The sequence below is a fragment of the Plectrocnemia conspersa genome, unplaced genomic scaffold, assembly GCF_051122295.1.
Source record: "Plectrocnemia conspersa isolate PC_06_02 unplaced genomic scaffold, ASM5112229v1 ptg000002l, whole genome shotgun sequence".
Taxonomy (NCBI): Eukaryota; Metazoa; Arthropoda; class Insecta; order Trichoptera; family Polycentropodidae; genus Plectrocnemia; species Plectrocnemia conspersa.
In genome coordinates this window covers 5,071,330-5,089,154 of record NW_028277166.1, presented here as the reverse complement: position 1 = coordinate 5,089,154, position 17,825 = coordinate 5,071,330, and the positions used below count along the sequence as shown (strand labels likewise).

General features: G+C 28.2%; 1 protein-coding gene across 10 annotated transcripts in view; it reads left to right on the top strand.

Moving 5' to 3' along the window:
• The window catches only part of kcc (solute carrier family 12 member kcc), a 392,353-nt gene that overhangs the window by 281,338 nt on the left and 93,190 nt on the right, over positions 1-17,825 (top strand). The window lies entirely within an intron of this gene.

Sequence of the window (17,825 nt, the reverse complement as noted above, 5' to 3'; positions counted from 1 at the left end):
TAATATTATACATAGACGTTTTAGTTTGCATAATCGCCTTATTTCGACCCACAACGAACCGGGAGAATCACCTGAGATGCAAAAGGAACAAAAAATATAATTATACATTTAAATGTGAAGATTCTTTGTCCTAAATGCAAATCAACTTTTTTTTATTCGCTCATGATTATATCATTAAAAGCTTTTAAAACAAACCAAAGACGTGAAATAAATTACTTTTTTTGTAACAAGTATACGTTGTCATTTATATGTAAGTTCTCTTGGGAAATTTGGAAATAAAATAATAGCACAATTAAACGATATTGTTTTTTCTCATTGCCTTGGACGTTTTCATTGTGTGCGAGATATAACAAAAAAATATGTTCAATTAAGTAGTTTATTTTAAAATAATTTAATAAAGTAATAACAATTTTCTTTGTAATTTGTCATTTTTATAAATATGCCAGCATATTATAAAGTCATGCAAACATAAACTAATTTTGTCATAGAACCAGTTAAAAATAACTTAAGCATACCTTGACCTAAACTCGGTTGCCTTGGCATTGAGTTAATTGGAAGAGCACTGGAAAATTGGCACACACGCTCTTGGACACCTTTGCGACATTTCCGCGTCATCGCCTTGGATCGATTTTATCCAATAATGGTTGGCGAGATCACAAGCAAACATTGTAAAAGGTGGATGAAATGAATTAACTTGAAGACCGTTCTATTAATCCGCTTAAATTATAAAAGCGTGCAAAATTTAAACTCGTATTGAGGTAAAGTACTACTTAGTGTTAAAGTTTGTTTTATCCGGTAATATTTAAGTTTTTTATAAGTACTTTAATATTCCCGGTAGAAGGAATATCGAGTTAGTGTACCTTGTAATTAAACAACTCTATAGGTAGCAAGTAGCTAGTCACTTTATGAGAAACTCTGATTTCCCTATTGGTCACTAACGACTAAGAGTTTCTATACAAACAAAGACCGTTTCATATCTATAGTAGTTATCTTGCAAATATTAATAGTTATCAGGTGTGTGAATGTATATTTGCTTTAATTGAGTAACTTACATTACACATAATATAATAATTTAAATTATATTTGTATTTAAATAGGGGTTTATAATAAAATATATAACGTTTTCGTTTTATATTTAATTATATAATTTACCTTATAAAATAATGTATATAGTTTTGTTTCAAAATTTTTTTTTATTATTATTAATGAAAAAGAGAGAAATTTTCGTAGTTATTATAACACTAATATTTTTCAAAATCATTTGACATTTAAAAATTGTAAATAGTGTATTGTTATTTGTTTAAAAAAAATACAAATTTTGAAAACAAATTTATTATAAGCTATTTTTATTTTGTCATTTTCTATACAAATAAGTATTTTGATAATGAAAAAAGTATGTTTAATAACAGTATTGCTTATTGTGATTCACTTTAAAACATATTGGGATATATCAAAGCTTTCATAAGAAGTTTCAAATTATAAATTGTAGAATAAACTCACAAATAATCAAATGACTTTTCTATATTATTTAACAAAATATGTTTTTTGTAGTATAATTAGTTAATCAAAAATATTATCAATTCTTGTAGCGATTTTATTTAACATTTTAACATTTTTTAATCTTATTTGACAAAATATTTTAATATACATAGAAAACAACATTTTAAATAGTTTTTATGTATTTTAATACATTTTGCATTTTTTAAAGCTTTCGATAAAAGTTTTGGCGCAAAATTATCATTTGAAAAACAAAATAACTTACAATTTATATAACGATTTTTATATTACAAATTTCTACACTAATGACAAAAAAAAATAGTATGACAATAATATTTTTCAATTCAGTTTATTAAATTATTTTATCATAATTTAATAATCTAAAGCTTTCATGCAAAATTTTTTAAATTTTTGTAGCGATTTTGTACTATTTTCTATACTTTTTTACCAAAAATTAAATTAAAAAAATTCAATATCATTTTATTAATTTGATTGTAATACATTATAACGAATTTTGTAGTAATTTTAAAATTTCAGATTAAATTTTATCCAAAAATAATAATTAGTGATCGTGAAAAAAATTTTTACACTTATTTTCCAAAATATTTAACAACATTTTAATATATTTTAAAACATAATATAATAATTTAACGCTTTGAATGTCTTGCGCTAAAAATCATTATTAGAATTGTTAAAAAAATTAGTATTTTTAATAGCGGTTTTTTCATTAATATTTTCTACCTGAAATTCTTGACTAAATACTATTAAAACATATGTTTAATTAGTTTTATTAAATTTTAACGGTTTATTGTGTCATATTATAAATAAATTTTATAATTTAAAACACAATTTATTTTACGATTTTTATTCTGATATTTTAAATACTTGTTTTACAAAATTCTTTTAAAAATATTTTTCATTTAATTTTATAGCTTTATTTTCAAGTTATTACATAATTTTTTGAACTTTCCAGTACTTTTTACAACAATATTTTTCACACTTATTTGACGAACCACTTTAATATCAAATAACTGCATTTTTATGTTATTTTTTTATATTAGAATACAAATTTAAAGCAAATTTAAATTTTAGTAAAAAAAATTGATGAAATAAAAATATATTTGTCACAGTATAGAATCTAAGACTTTACTTTAAATGTAAAATGCAACACAACATCAATATTTATTCATAGAGAATATTTATTAATGGTATAATTCTCATTTGTGTTTTACGTTTCACTATCTAAATTAAAACGGCCACAAATTTTTAGAACATAGAGATACAATATACAAAAAATATTTCTATAGAATTTAGCCTTTTGAAACAAAATTATTTTTTCCAAGCTCATAAAAGCTTCGTGCTTGCTTTATTTTTCGGCAGCAACGCGCGGATAGTTTCAGTAACCCTTTAATCAAGAACAATTGTGAACACTCCTTAACTTTGTTCATTAAGTTTAACAACAAATGGCCTTTCACATCTTTCATCATAATAAACGTCACTTTTTCTAATTTAACTCACAACGCCAATTTGCTACATTTTATAAAGTTACTGATGAATATCTTCATTTGTACAAAAGAAACATATCAAACAAGTTTCCATTTTATATTCTTATCTGAATTAAAATTTAATAGAATATTTTAAAGAATGATGAAAGCTTGTGAATAATCTATTATTATTTAAACTTACTCTATACTATGATACAATAAATAGCAATTATATAATTTTGCTATCTAAATAGAAACTGAATTAAGCGTTTCCACTTAATATCAAGAGCTTTTAACGAATTACATATAAGTAAAATTTAACTTAATAAGCTAATATCAAACGAAGCATCGCGAATATGTCTAACGTCTAGCCAATTAAACATAATTTTCTCGTTAACCATATTGGGTAATTTTCCCCATATTCCCATCATATTTAGATTTAATTACTCCCATCCGTCATCTGCAACCGAAAGGTTGTTCATTTATTAAGATGTACTTCACCTGTCTACGGGTAGCACGGGTCGGGCCGTTTGTTATCCAATTTAAACGCCACGTCGCAAAATTGCAAATTGAAGGATGTACCCAGGTCTTAATCCAATATTCCGATAATGTTACAATGAAGACGTAGCGTCCAATTTGCGGCCAACGGCCCTCGACTCCCTGCGGCCAAAGGGCCGCGGCGACAAAGACCCTCTTTCACGGTTAAGAATGTTCCATTTGTAGAAAACCTGGTGCCCAGCGTAATCTATTTCGAATGTTCCGATTGCAAATGGACCCTTTCGGGTTATAATTAAATTTGTTTGATGTGGCGTATAACCCTTGAAAATCCTCGGACATGATCCAACGCTGAGAGCGTATTTACAATTTTAATTAATCTCTGACGTATGTAGTATGTCTATTAAAATAGCAATGTGTATAGTTGCTCATTAAAAACATATAGCAATGATTAAGAATAACAGACAGTCTAACCCATAATAATGAGGCACCCTTAAAAATGTAGCTCAGTACATAATATAAACGAATGTATTGCTTTTTAAAGAGAAGTGACTAAGACTAACATTAATATTTGGTTTTTTTTCTAATGTTAACTTCCACATAAATTTACAAATATACGTTTAAAAACTCATTATATTAGATTGATAATACATCTTTATATTTTTATTATCACATAATAAAATTATCAGTTACAATTTAAGGTAAAAATTTAAAATATTAATTATGATATATTTAGCTAATGATATTATGCTTTCTAATCAATATATTCTTTCTTTTTATCATATACCTTAATATTTCATATTGGTGGTTATTGTCTTATGTTATTTTTTGTTATGAAAAGGACAATGTTTTTTTTATTATTTGCATGTTTTTAAAGATTAGTATAAAAAGGTGTAAAAAATGTATTGTTACTAAGCTTAGGGGTGTGACTTCGCAGTCAGAAAGACGCAGGTGAAAACTTATAAAAAAAATGATTAAGTTTATATTACATATTGCGACAGACTATGATGGGCGAGATCGTTTTTCTCCGAGCGGTGGTGGAAAAGCTGGCGGAGGAATAATGTCAGTGGAAGATCTCTCTGCTGCGGTGCTCGTATGGTAGAGTCTCTCCAGGATGTGAGCGTCCATGATCAGTATGTTGTCCGCGGATGGGCAGTGTCTGCGTGTGTCTCTTAGTATCTGCCCTGTCCTCATTGGAGAGGGCAGACAGTAAGAACCTTAAGTATTCATGGCTGCAAAGCTTGCTGACGAATCACAATCGTTGCACCTACTTAGAATAACGAAATATGTATAAGCCTTTTAAAAGTGACATTTGCTTGATAGACATTTCTGAGGTCGAATTGTGAAACGGGAACAAACAAATATTCATTCAATGCGCCGGAGATTCCTTGAGTGTTGTTTATGGAGAACCCTTTAGTTCTAGTCGCAATAAGGGTCTTTGTGTGATCCCACTATTGTTTAGTTTAGCTTTACTGTTGAATGCTCATTTTGGTCATATAACTATACATATGGTCAATTATATATGTTTATAAAATAAACCATTACTAGCTATTCCGGTGTCTATTTGCCTATAAAATCACATCCCTTTGGCCGTATTATATAAACATAAGAGAGAAACATCCGTAACAAACTTCTCTAAAATATTTTCAAAAAAATATTTCCAGCCTCAATAAGGGAAAGAGTAGTTTCTACATTTTATGTATAAGCATATTAAGTATAGTTGAAGGTCTTATATGTGATATTAAGAAACTTAGTTTAGCATAAGTTTTTGTGTTTGATTATTAGATGATTGAATCCATTATTTTATATTTTCTTTTAAAGATCTAGAATTTCTGTTTATAGAAATAGCTCATATTTAAAATTATCAATTAGAATGTAAATATATTTTTAGAAAGTTACCCACGAGAGAATTGTGTTATTTTTCAGATTTATATTTAAGACTTTTCTCTTTATACTCAAGACTTGTTATTATATACACGAACAGCTTTCTCATTAAAAAAATGTTTAGTCAATCAAACATTATCCTTTTTTAATCAATTCTTTGATTTTTAATCATAAAAACAAAGAACTCTTAGAAGTCTTATGGAATAATATTTGAAAAAATATTTCCACAATTTATATATGTACAAAAGTCGAAAGTAAAAATAGGATTATAGTTAATTTAAGCTATGACGTTCTGATTTCTGATAAATATAATATTTATCAGCAGCGATTAATAACCCATATTTTTGTATATGAAAGGTTAAATATAATATATAAGGACGGAATAGCATAGTCCGTAACGTCTCAGACTAGTAACTCTGAGGTTGCGGGTTCAAGCCCCGGCAGTAGCACTCGAGTTTTTATTTAGAAAAATTCGCTTTTATTAAAAATAACACCGGGTTTAACTGCAGTGGCATCTATTGATTATAAATTGCATAGCACATAATAATTTATAATTAAAAATAAAGATGTCACCAATTTCCAAGCTTTCAGTCTAGTTGTTATGCTTATTTGTTGGTACAGATTTGCCTGTTGTAACATATTGGGCTAACGCCTATCAGTTAACAACGTAAGATAAATATTTATACCAACACATGCAATAATATAGAAAGGCAATGAAAATGTTACCAGGAGCAAATTAGTTTATTTAAACTATTTTTTTAGCAAATTTTTTTATAAATATTTTTATGTAATGAAAAAACAATACTTTTTTTATTTTTTTTTAATGATAAAATCTAGTTTTTCACTGATGAGTTTTTTTAATGTAAACTTCTTAATGGATCATATTGTATACATACACACGCGCAAGCGACCCTTAAAACAGCAAGTCGCATTAACACTCCACACGGGCGTAAATTTATTATAATGTCCGAGCAAAAACTCACTTTCACCGAATAAAGTACCTCGTTAGACTGGCAAAGTTTCTCAATTCCGTTCCAGAGAAACTGTAGTACCAGAGAAGAATTTTTAAGCCGTTTTGACGCTCGTCCGCGCGATTGCCTTTCATTAGTTTAGGAGATGAAAAAAATAACCACAAAACCTTTTGAGCAGAGGCTTACGCTTTATTCCTCCACGAAAATTAAATTTTTATTTATAAACTCGCTTTTATATAAACATAAATTTGGCATAATCACGACGAGCGAATCCCATAAATCTAGTTTATCTCAGTTCGCACCTCAATTGTCCTTGGAGCGTTACACCTCCCTTTTCTTCCACATTTTTTTGCAAAAAGTCCACAGTCATACATCAGACTCCAGCTGACACAACTAGCTGAGAGATAAATTCTTTTATTTATAAGCGTTATGTATTTTTCAAGGCACGCTCCTCATTGACGTGGAATTAATTATTACCTTTCTCGCTGTAAAATAAGATTTGACGGCCCTTGATCTAATTTTAAAAGAAAATATTTTCGAACGTGTAAAATATAGAATGTCATATTTTCAGAAGGGTGCTTGTTTTCTTTCATCCCTTGCGGAGATGGAGCTCCGAGATAAAATTTGCTTACACTTGAAAAGGGTTATAAAAGGGCATCGACGTGATGAAAACACACACCACTGCTTAAAAAAATGCCTAAGCAAAAGGTTGAATAACAATGCGGAAGAATAAAAAAAAAGCGTTTCATGTTTTATACTTTTTTCTCCTCTGAGGCGAGTCACTCATGGAAATGATGATGGTGAGTCATGAAATTTTCAAGTATGCTCTTCTGAATAATATATTACTTTTGTAACGCTTACTTTTTAAGCTCGATTGCGTTTGTTCACTTAAAATATGAAAGAATGAAATCTAAAAAGCCCTAACACCGCGAAAATTATTTTTAAATAAAATTTTGCGGTATTATTAAGAGTCGCACTTTATGCAGTATCTTTAATTTCTATAATATATAATGCTTTGCATACATAATAATTAACATATGTATATGTAGATTTACATTTTAGTCAACTTAAAGATTATATCACCATTAAAATTGACATAGTGTCCATTAAAAACCCCATTAAGAAAATTAGCTTTAAATTAATTTAGTATATACAGTGAAATTTTAGTATAGCGAAGCTTATGGAATCGAAGAAAAAAATTCGTTATATTGTATGTAAGCAAGATAATATTTTTTTTTTGTTTTAAATTGCCATATTACTACAGCATCAAAATAACCTATTACAAAATTAACAGATCGTTTTTTTGTCTATTTTTATGGATAATGTAATTAACACAATAAAATTTGTTAAGAAATGTTTTATAAAAAAGTCAATGTCGAACTGAATTCGGAGAAATATTTTGTCAAATTGTAACGTCATTTTTAAATTCGGGTCAAAATATTTCGTTATACTGAGATCAGTCTTCGTTACAATGAAAACATTTTGTATAAAAGTTTTTCTGAGACAAATTGAATATTCGTTATACGTTATTTTGAGTATTCGTTACAAAAAATTACCAAAACCATAAACATTAATAAGTTACACTTATTACTGTTTATGGTATTGGACTGTTCTTTTAAAAAGCAAAGTTTAATTGTGTTTATTGCTTACAATAATTAATTAGATATTAGACTCTCATATTCATGGTTATCTTTTTATTTTATCAAGCACAAATCAGTACTGTTTTTAGTGAATTTGGTTTTTATTTTTTTTATAGCAATTTTATTAATGCTTAAATTACCAACTAGTACAAATAATATTAATCTTTAATCTCTACTTTAAATTACTACACCATACACTTAAAAAAACACTACCCATGTGTTTTATATTTTAAAAATACAAAATTGGGTCTGGAAAATTTACCTCTTTCTAATTTTTGCATTTATATTTTATTTATAATATGAGCAAATATATAGATGCACCTTTATTACAAACATTTAAAAAAGCTAAATAGGTTAAATCTTAATAAATACCCAATACACAATTTATATAATACTACACCTACATAATGGTCTAAACTTATATCTTTCACTAAATATGCATTTTTATAAATAAAATATATACTTACACAACATATAATTTTTACCTTAGTCGTATAATTATATAACCTTAATCGGAAGCATTTATCTGATCATATTAAGCATCGCTTATCTTCCCATAATATATCATACCAAATATCTCGATCGAATAATGTCATATTATAATTTAATTAAATGCCAAATTATAACTAAGGTGCTTGTGCCTAATAGATCATTAGCAGAGGTTTTTGATAAAATTAACAAATACTATAAATACTAAACTGTCATTGTTTATGTCTAAGACACGTTAACAATAACCATTAAGCATTATGTTTTATATACACAAAATCATAATCGGCAATTATACACCAGGGGATTAATCTACCTGTGCGTTGAAATTTGGCTAATTAAACGTAATCAAGCGATTGTACGTTTCGGGTATAATTTAATCGAAAATTGTTGTTCGTCCCTGGTTCGTTCGCAGCCATTAGAATCGTGCGCCGTCGTCCCCTAACTCCCCGAAGTTTGGCAGTGTAACTCCATGACCTAAATTCTCATCCCTTTTCTATGCTCCCTTATCTGGAGCAAACCGTGACGTCACTAATGCCGGGGACAAGGGGAAGCGCACCTCCTCACAAAGCGTTGTGTGTGTCCTACTGAAAAAAAAATTCTATAGATGCTGCGGTAATGAGAGGTCATATATGCCACAGTATTGTTTCAACCATGTTGAAGCTAACAAAATGTATATATATATACATATGTACATATAAATATATTTTTATTTATTTATAAACTAACATACTGTCTGTTTTTATAAAATACAACAATACTGTTTTTATAAATATAATATATTTTTCATGAGTGATAAATATTTTTTATTAAAACGAATTAGGTTGTTTACTGCATATGTATATTATAAACAAGTCTTACTTGTATATTTAAACCCACTTTTATAACTATATAAAGCTTTGTTTTAAGTATATAAAAATTAGTAAATCTACTCTTAATTTTTGTCTAGCATCTTAATTAAGCTGGCAAACAAATTGTGATGTTAAACCACGGTTATTTATTGTTAAACCTATATATTTTAATATACTTTGGACGCTTCCGTAATTGAGATTAACGACGCAGCTGCAACAAGCTCTGAATAACTAACGACCGGTGTTTTACTGATAATTATTCTTGTACGAAAACTTTTTCTACTACAATTAAAAACAAATATAGTGTCTAGCATAATGAAAAGCACAAGCTGAAAATAAAATCCATTGAATTAAACTATAGACTTTGTCTTTGTATATTATATACTCACACGTTGTATAATAGAGATATACGGGAATAATCTGTTGTGCATACTGTTGTTTAGTTAGTCTGTGGACAATGTCCATTATTAAGTTTGCGATACGGGTGTTTACTATCGGTATTAGTGTCTGTGCGTTATAATCATATATACCAATCACAAAATCATATTTACATTAATATGACTCAATATATAATATTTTATATCTTAAGATATTTTTATCAATCATTTAAAGACATGTTTTATAAACAAAATCAATATTAATAATAACTTTAAAAGGCTTAAAAAATACTTTCACTTGAATATGATAAATAATACCACATAAGAAAAAAATATATATTTCATTAGTAGAGAATGACTCAATATTCAACGAGTTAAATTTCTAATATTTATAAATTAAACATAGTTTTAAGTTCTATCGTATATGTTTTTTTTTTTGCAAATAAATACTTCAGAACCATAGGAAAATTTTGCAAAATTTTATTTTTAATAGTATTTTTCATGAGTATTATTATTTCTGAATGTCAAACAATTTAATAAATCTTTGTCTAAATTATATACGAATCATTAATTAAATATGATTATTACAATTGATTTAATTTTTAAAAGCATAAATGTAAAATACAAAATGTGAGTGAACAATAGCTTAATTTATGTTGTTTATAAATCAAAGATTATCGTCTTTTTCATTAGTATTTTATCTTTTTTATTATTCTCCTAATATTAAACAAAAATCATGTTAGAGTATCAGAAAACTTTGTTAATTATATTTATAGATTCTCAGTATTGAGATCCTTCTTTTAATCTGTATTTTTTTTCGGGATATTTTATCATATTTTTTTAAATAAAAAGACGTATCAACGATAAATTGGTTACAGCTTTTTAATACTATGATAATAATATCTTTTTTTTGTAAATAGGAATCACTTTTGAACATTTCCAAATATCTCAAAAAACAGAATTCTGTAAAGAAATATTAAAAATTTACTATAAAATTTTTTTTAAACAAAATTAGGTATTGAACTTAATATTATTAAAAACTGATACACTTGCATTCAAAATTTTGCAAATACTTTGTCTATACTTTTTAAATCATCGAATCCTTTGCTAAATTTTTAGTCAATATTAAAACTATTTTCTACTTTTATAAAATACAATGACATTTATCATTTCATTAACTTGAATATTGTCCTATTTATTATTAAACAATTCTTTCGAATATAAAAATATATATTTTTATTAAATATAATATATTATTGTAAGGTTCACAATTAATTTATGTATAATATGCCGAGATTAAAAAGTTTATTCAATATATTAGCAATATTTTAACATTTTCCGGACCGAAAGTCATAAATTAAGATTATGCATAATCATCAGAAAGAGTTTTAATGGATCGTAAAAAAGGTCGGCCGGAAAATTCACGCGCCCAACGTTAACTTACGTAACGTTAATGGGTCAAACAACGAGTGCAAGCCTCAAACCGTTAAAATTTTACACCAAGAAGGCGTCCTTCCAATTAACGAGGCTTCGAAACAAATTATCGCCTTTGGTACAACAGAAAAAATCTAAAAATATTGTAAACATATTGGAAAATAACTTCAAATATGTATTTGCTAGTTAAAATCGGGCGCGTATGGTGAGATACGTTCCCTTTCGCTCGCTCGCGTGCTAAATGACGAGAGTAAGTGAACAGAAGTGGGCGTGCGAAACGCATGTAATGCAAGCTCTTATCTCTCACTCACTCTCGTCACTTTATACGCAAGCGAGCGAAAGGGAGTGTATCTCACCGTACGCGCCTAGTTAAAATATACAAAACGTTATATTATTGTCTCAGACACTATATATAATATGCGTTTGAGTCTTAACCAATAAGTTAATCAATCTATGTTTTTTTCGTATTACTGTTATAATTACAGCTGTGATTATATAATTTATAAATCACAGAAGTTGTTGATTATAAAATAACAAGGCCTTTCGATAAACCAAAGTTACTGAACTTTTTCAGAAGAAGTTATATCGAACACTTTTTTACACCGAAATATAAAGATCTTTCTGAATTAAATTTATTGCTGGATTTTAACATGTTGTACATAAACTTTCCAGCAATTATTTATATATTGTGCATTACATGCATAATTTATGTCTATATATCTTAGTTACTTATTAAATAAATCTTGTAGATCGTGACGATTCCTAAATGTTCGTCAACCGAACCGACTACCACCTTTTGGGAATATAAATCACTAGCTATGAAGTCGCAATTTCATCCAGCTCAACTCTGGTTGTTCATAAAGACGGAAAATATATCCCTTAATAAGGACACAGCTGCCCATAATTCACGGACCCACATCAGCCGGTTTCGACTAGTGATTTATGAAGCGTCATGGACCCTTTGTTCCTCTGCCGTTGGCCCAGGGCCCTCTGTTGTCGATATACAAAAAACTTTTATAATATCGGCGTTTATAAATTAATTACCGTTTAGCCGGGGCCGAATTGCGAAAAGTAAAACGAGGCCGCTCAAATATTAATTTCGCTTTGGCGAAAAGTTGTTTAGTGTGCGAACTTGTTAAAGGGATGGCAAAGGAGTGAAAGGAAAGAAAGGATTCACAAGTGCGGGTGACAAAATTCTGACAACGTGCCAAAAAATATACATACTATACTTTGTATATTTTTCAAGTCTTCTATTCTAATAAAAATTGACAATAAATTTAAATATTTTTTGAAATCATATTTTATGCGAAATATTTTAATTCGGCATTAAAAATTATAAAAAATATCTACTCATAATATTTACTTGATAATTACTCATGTTTTCTTTACTGATCAGTGTTGCCATATAATGAATTTCCAGTCCAGGTCAAAAGCAATTAAATCGTGCAATCGCGGTGAAAACGTTCGATTATCAAGCGTTTATATTAAGACATTTTATAACAGTATTACAAGTGATACCTTCTCAGAAGTCAAAAATCCACGTCAAAAGCAATAAAATCGTGCCATCGCCATCACAGTGGGAACGTTCGTTACCGAGCGTTCCCACTGCGTCGGCGCCAACACGATTTTATTGCTTTTGTCGTGAATTTTTGCCTTCTGAGAAGTGTTAATTGTTTTTGCGCTCTCCTATTGACCAAGATTTGGTTTGAATATACTTTGATCAGCCCTCTTATATTTGAAGTCTATAGTGATATCGATAAGGATAGCTATCATATGTTTAAAACATATGTAATATCGAAATGCAGACAAACTATAGAGCAATATGTGAGATGCGATTTCTGTCTACACTTGTTCTTCCGCATTGTTCCCCTGAGAAATGAGTTGGGTTAGTTTGTTTTTTGGACTTAAACTAATAAAAGTTTTAAAACTATAATTTGTCTTAGAACTTTAATTAGGTTAGGTTTAGGTTTGAACAGCAAACGGACGCTTCGTAACTGGAAAATTGAGCTTCAGTGACATTTAATAGCAGCATATTGGTGCCTAACAATTAAATTATATTTTCGCTAGTAGAAATATATATATCTGCCAGTGAAAATGTATTTGGACTTTACTAGTGAAAATATAACTTCAGCAAAAAATACACATTTACTATAACATTTATACATCGGATGTAAATAAATAATGATAAGTATGTAAAAATACATATATTACTACATATAGAAAAGTTAAAATTATTTAATTATACCTGCCAGATAATTTATATTTTTACTAGTAAATATCTACCAGTGAAAATTTATTCCGATATGATTTTACTGAAGTGACATATTTTCAAAGATATTTTCGGGATAGATTCGAGACTATTTTTTCTATTTTTTTTTAGGAATAATCACATTAAACTGAATGTATTATTTATTTATTTTGCTGTATTAAATTGTCAAATTACTGTTATTTTTGTTTATTTATTTTTTTACTAGTTACAATTTAAAGCAAATTTTATGTTAATAAATTTTATAAAAAAAAATATTTTTATTTAATAATTTTAATTTAAATAAATGTACAGTCACACTGTGGAAAACGGTCGCCATATAAGTCAATTAGTCTCGATGTTTTTATTAAATAAAAAAACTTTAATGAAAATATCCAGAAAATTCACAAACACACCAAAAGTCATTAAAAACGCCAGCACATATTTAAAAAACTTTAATTTGAAGTTAAATGGCCAAACGAATTTTAAATATTTTTTAGTTAAAATGCTTTTTCTATAAAATCTGTTTTTTTTTATGAATCCTTTTGCTTCACTGAAAAAATCGTAATATACCCATATTTGCTTTTTCTGTTTTTAAGCTTTGCCGACCTTACATATATTTAATATATGTATATTATGTAGCACACACAAAGAAACTAACGAGTACTATATTATCTGTTAACGTGTACAAAGCTCCATTGTTTGCAAAGGAACAATCTTGCTACCACTACTATTTTAACAAACAATAAATAATTCTCTTTGTTTCATTATGGTGGTTATTCGTTTGCTCTTTTTCTTATATGGTTAAAAGATTTTATTATATACAAAAGCTAAACAATATTTTGCTTTACTTTAATTACATATTGACTCAAATAATCACTAAATTGTTCAAATATAAATATTGAATTTGGAAATTCCATTGATTTGATCCTCGCGTTTTTGCGAAATATTTATATTGTATTGTAAATTTCTTATTGGATTTTCTCACGTTGGATTAACTCGTCGTTCGTATTTCACGCCGAGTTCCATTCAAGAACGAGTGGCTTTACTTTATTTTTTACGTTCTATCAATAAATGTGATTTGAAAGCACTCTATTGAAATCAACAAAAAGCCACAAAATGCGAGTATTAAAAATGTGTCATTACAAATATTTATTATTTATACAAACATTCATTATAATATTATAATATTTAATCATGAGCGACAAATTTGTAAACCCTTATTTATGAAAGGATTCCAACTAAATGTGGAATATATGATACATACGCGACCAACAGATGGCTTGCTTAAAATAATATGAAAAATGTTTTTTTTTTTATGAATAAATATATTTATATAAAAATAAAAATATATTTATTTTAAGAATTCTATATATTATCTATATTATAAAATTCAATAACAAACATGATAAATATACATTATAGAATCCATCTTGAATAGTATAATATAATAGAATCCATCAACCGCTTCTAATAATGATGCGTTATTATTCAACGAGGAATTCATCCATTGAATAATATTTCCCCGGAGACAATTTTAATCCGTTATATGCGAAAATATGAACCGTTTCTCAGAAGAAATGTTCATCGCCGACGAGTTATGTTCTCGTGAGATTTCATTATAATAAAATTCTGAAAAAGTACTTAATATTCAGAGAGAGGTCCTGCGTTTAAAATCCTCGAAAAAATATAACGCAAAAAAACAAGGCACTCTCGCCCCTTTCCGAAGTTTGTTTTGCTCTTCTCGTTTTGCGTTTATTTTATTTGCGTATTGTTATTTATTCTTGTATTTTTCTACGAATGTTTACACAATCGAATATATATTTTGGACACAAATTTTATTTAAATACATGTAACCGTGTTTATATTTTTTTTTCTCCAGCTTATTTTATTTTGTCGTATTTTATTTGATCGCGCAAAGGTCAGTGAGATTTCCGTGCGAATTCAATCAAGGCGAAGACTTTTATATAATTTTGATATGGGGTCGCGGAGAAAACTCAAAAGAGCCCTTGTGCGAGCTCCCGTCCTTATAAATCAATATGGTTCTCGTGAACAAGCTGCTCCTGCTTCTTCTACAAAGGTAAAGAGGGAAGCAAGCAAAAATTGAATTTAAATTGAAAATTAATTTAATTATTCTTCGGAGAGTTGCCCTATAATAATGTGCCGGTCAACTATCGTATTTCTCAGTATTCGTCTTACAATCACATCGTTTAAATTAAGGCTAAATCATTAATACAAAATATTTTAGAAGTGATTATTAATATAAAATTGAATCTATTTTATGAAGGATATTCAGAAATTAGTGCTACATAATTTATAAAATATTTACATTTTAGGATTGACTTCAAAAACGAAGAATTTGATTTAAACTATATTTTAATCTGAATTAAAAACACTTAATTTAAATAATATTATATTGTAGAATAATATTTATTTAAATAACTAAGCTGAAACCATTTATTATGTTAAAAAACTCTTACATTAGCAGGATAATACATTATAGTCACAAAAAATAACAGCATTTTTTTTAAAGCGCCTAAATTTTTATAAATACCATTTGAAAACATGTAATCATTGACAATTTGTAAGATACATTCAATCTTTGATATAACTATTTGTTCCGCAAGTGACCCTTGCCGACCGACCTTTAGATCAGCTGATATTCAGCTTTATCGTTCTCTCATTATTCAAATGAGTATTAGGTTTATTTATAACACGTGTCTACCCTATTTTTTTATACTAAACGAGCATAAAATATATGAGAGTTATGAATTCTTTTTGATTCATAAGTTCATTGATCGTTTAACGTCTTTCAAAAAAAAATTTTCAGTAATCACTGACAACTAATAGATCTTCAATCATGAATTAGATCTGTTAATATATTTATTTGCATTTACGGAAATAAGTTGATAAATTTCTATAGGAGTTTCTCTTTTTAAATTTGAGAAACTGTCTAAACAAGCATCGTACGTTGATTTTAAACTCATACTCTTGATGTTTCTAACTGAGTAAATCTTAATTTATATATATTTTTTCTAAAATTTTATTTCTACTTTCTAAATATTTATTAAAAAAAAACATAAGTTTGCTGATGTCAATGTAGTTTCCTAGTTCGTCTCGGCTGCTATGACTCTGTGTCGTTACCCTTCTTCATCGCATGTGATAATGTGTCACATATTTTATAATGCTCGTGTTAGACAGCTCTGTCAAATCTCAGATGAGGATGTTTGCGACCCAATTTCATCGCTTCTTGAACACACCCTATAAATTTCTTTATGCCTTAAAAATCAACGGCTAAAATGGTCACTCTGGCGCTCGTTACCAAAGGGTAGAATAACAATAGTATTGGGAATAATTTTATTACACTGAATTATAGCATGCCTAACGATAAACGGTCTAGATTAGTAAGCAAAAAGTAGAACAATAATTATGCGTATGGTACAATGTATTGCTTAACGCGTGTCCTTTCCGAATAAAGTGTAGTTTTTATCGGCGGTACTTATTAGGTGATAAACGTCTCGGAACAGATGTTCTATTGTGTGGTTCGTGCAATATTTATAATTATTAACACAACTATTTGGCCACGAGCTCTCTTTTTTGTTGTTGTGTTAATAAATTGTGTGAGTCCACGATAGATACGGGTTGATCTCTCTTTTTGTTTGTTTGAAATGGTTAGAATGACCTCTTAATATATAAAAATTGTGCAGGTCGTGGAAACCTTCATACTAAAACCGAAATATATACTTCTTTTAAGAAAGTCAGAAAAAAAACATCTACATGTCGCACTTTTTTATTTTATGTTTAAATTAAATTAAATTTAGCATAAGTCAGCAAATATATTTTAATTTTATGTATATATTATATTATATATAGCTAGATGCATATTGTAGTATAAATTCTTTACATTTTGAACTCTCTTAAGCTTTTATTTTTACAAGTCTAGCGTTGTCGCAAAAGAAAATAGAACCTCTACAACTTGAAAGTTTTTCACAAAGTTTTCCATGCTTCAACCGAAGTTTTTAAGAGTACTTTTCAGCATAAATGGTTTTACTGCGGGGACAATAAATTAAACCCTTTGCGCATCAACATAATGAATCCGAAAAACACAGTGATAAAAGACTAAACTTTATCACTGACATTCTTATTATTATCTCATATATTTAATAACTATTTATGTAACCTTCGGACGTGGAAATGTTTGCGCGCAAATTTATTAATGAGTTTAGACCCCTGAAGTGACACTGTCGAGTAGGAAACATGTGAAAGGAGATTAAGACCCAGACCTTCGGAAACTTACTAGGGCTTATCGGCTTTTCAGCCGCGTCTTAGCTGAGACCGACGTTGATAATAACCAGAAGGCTTGACCTTCAGGTGAATTGCTGACTTGATGGGTCAGCCTAATGACGCGATTGTTAAAAAACGTGTCAAATGTATACTGAAACTTTTTGATAGCGATAAATC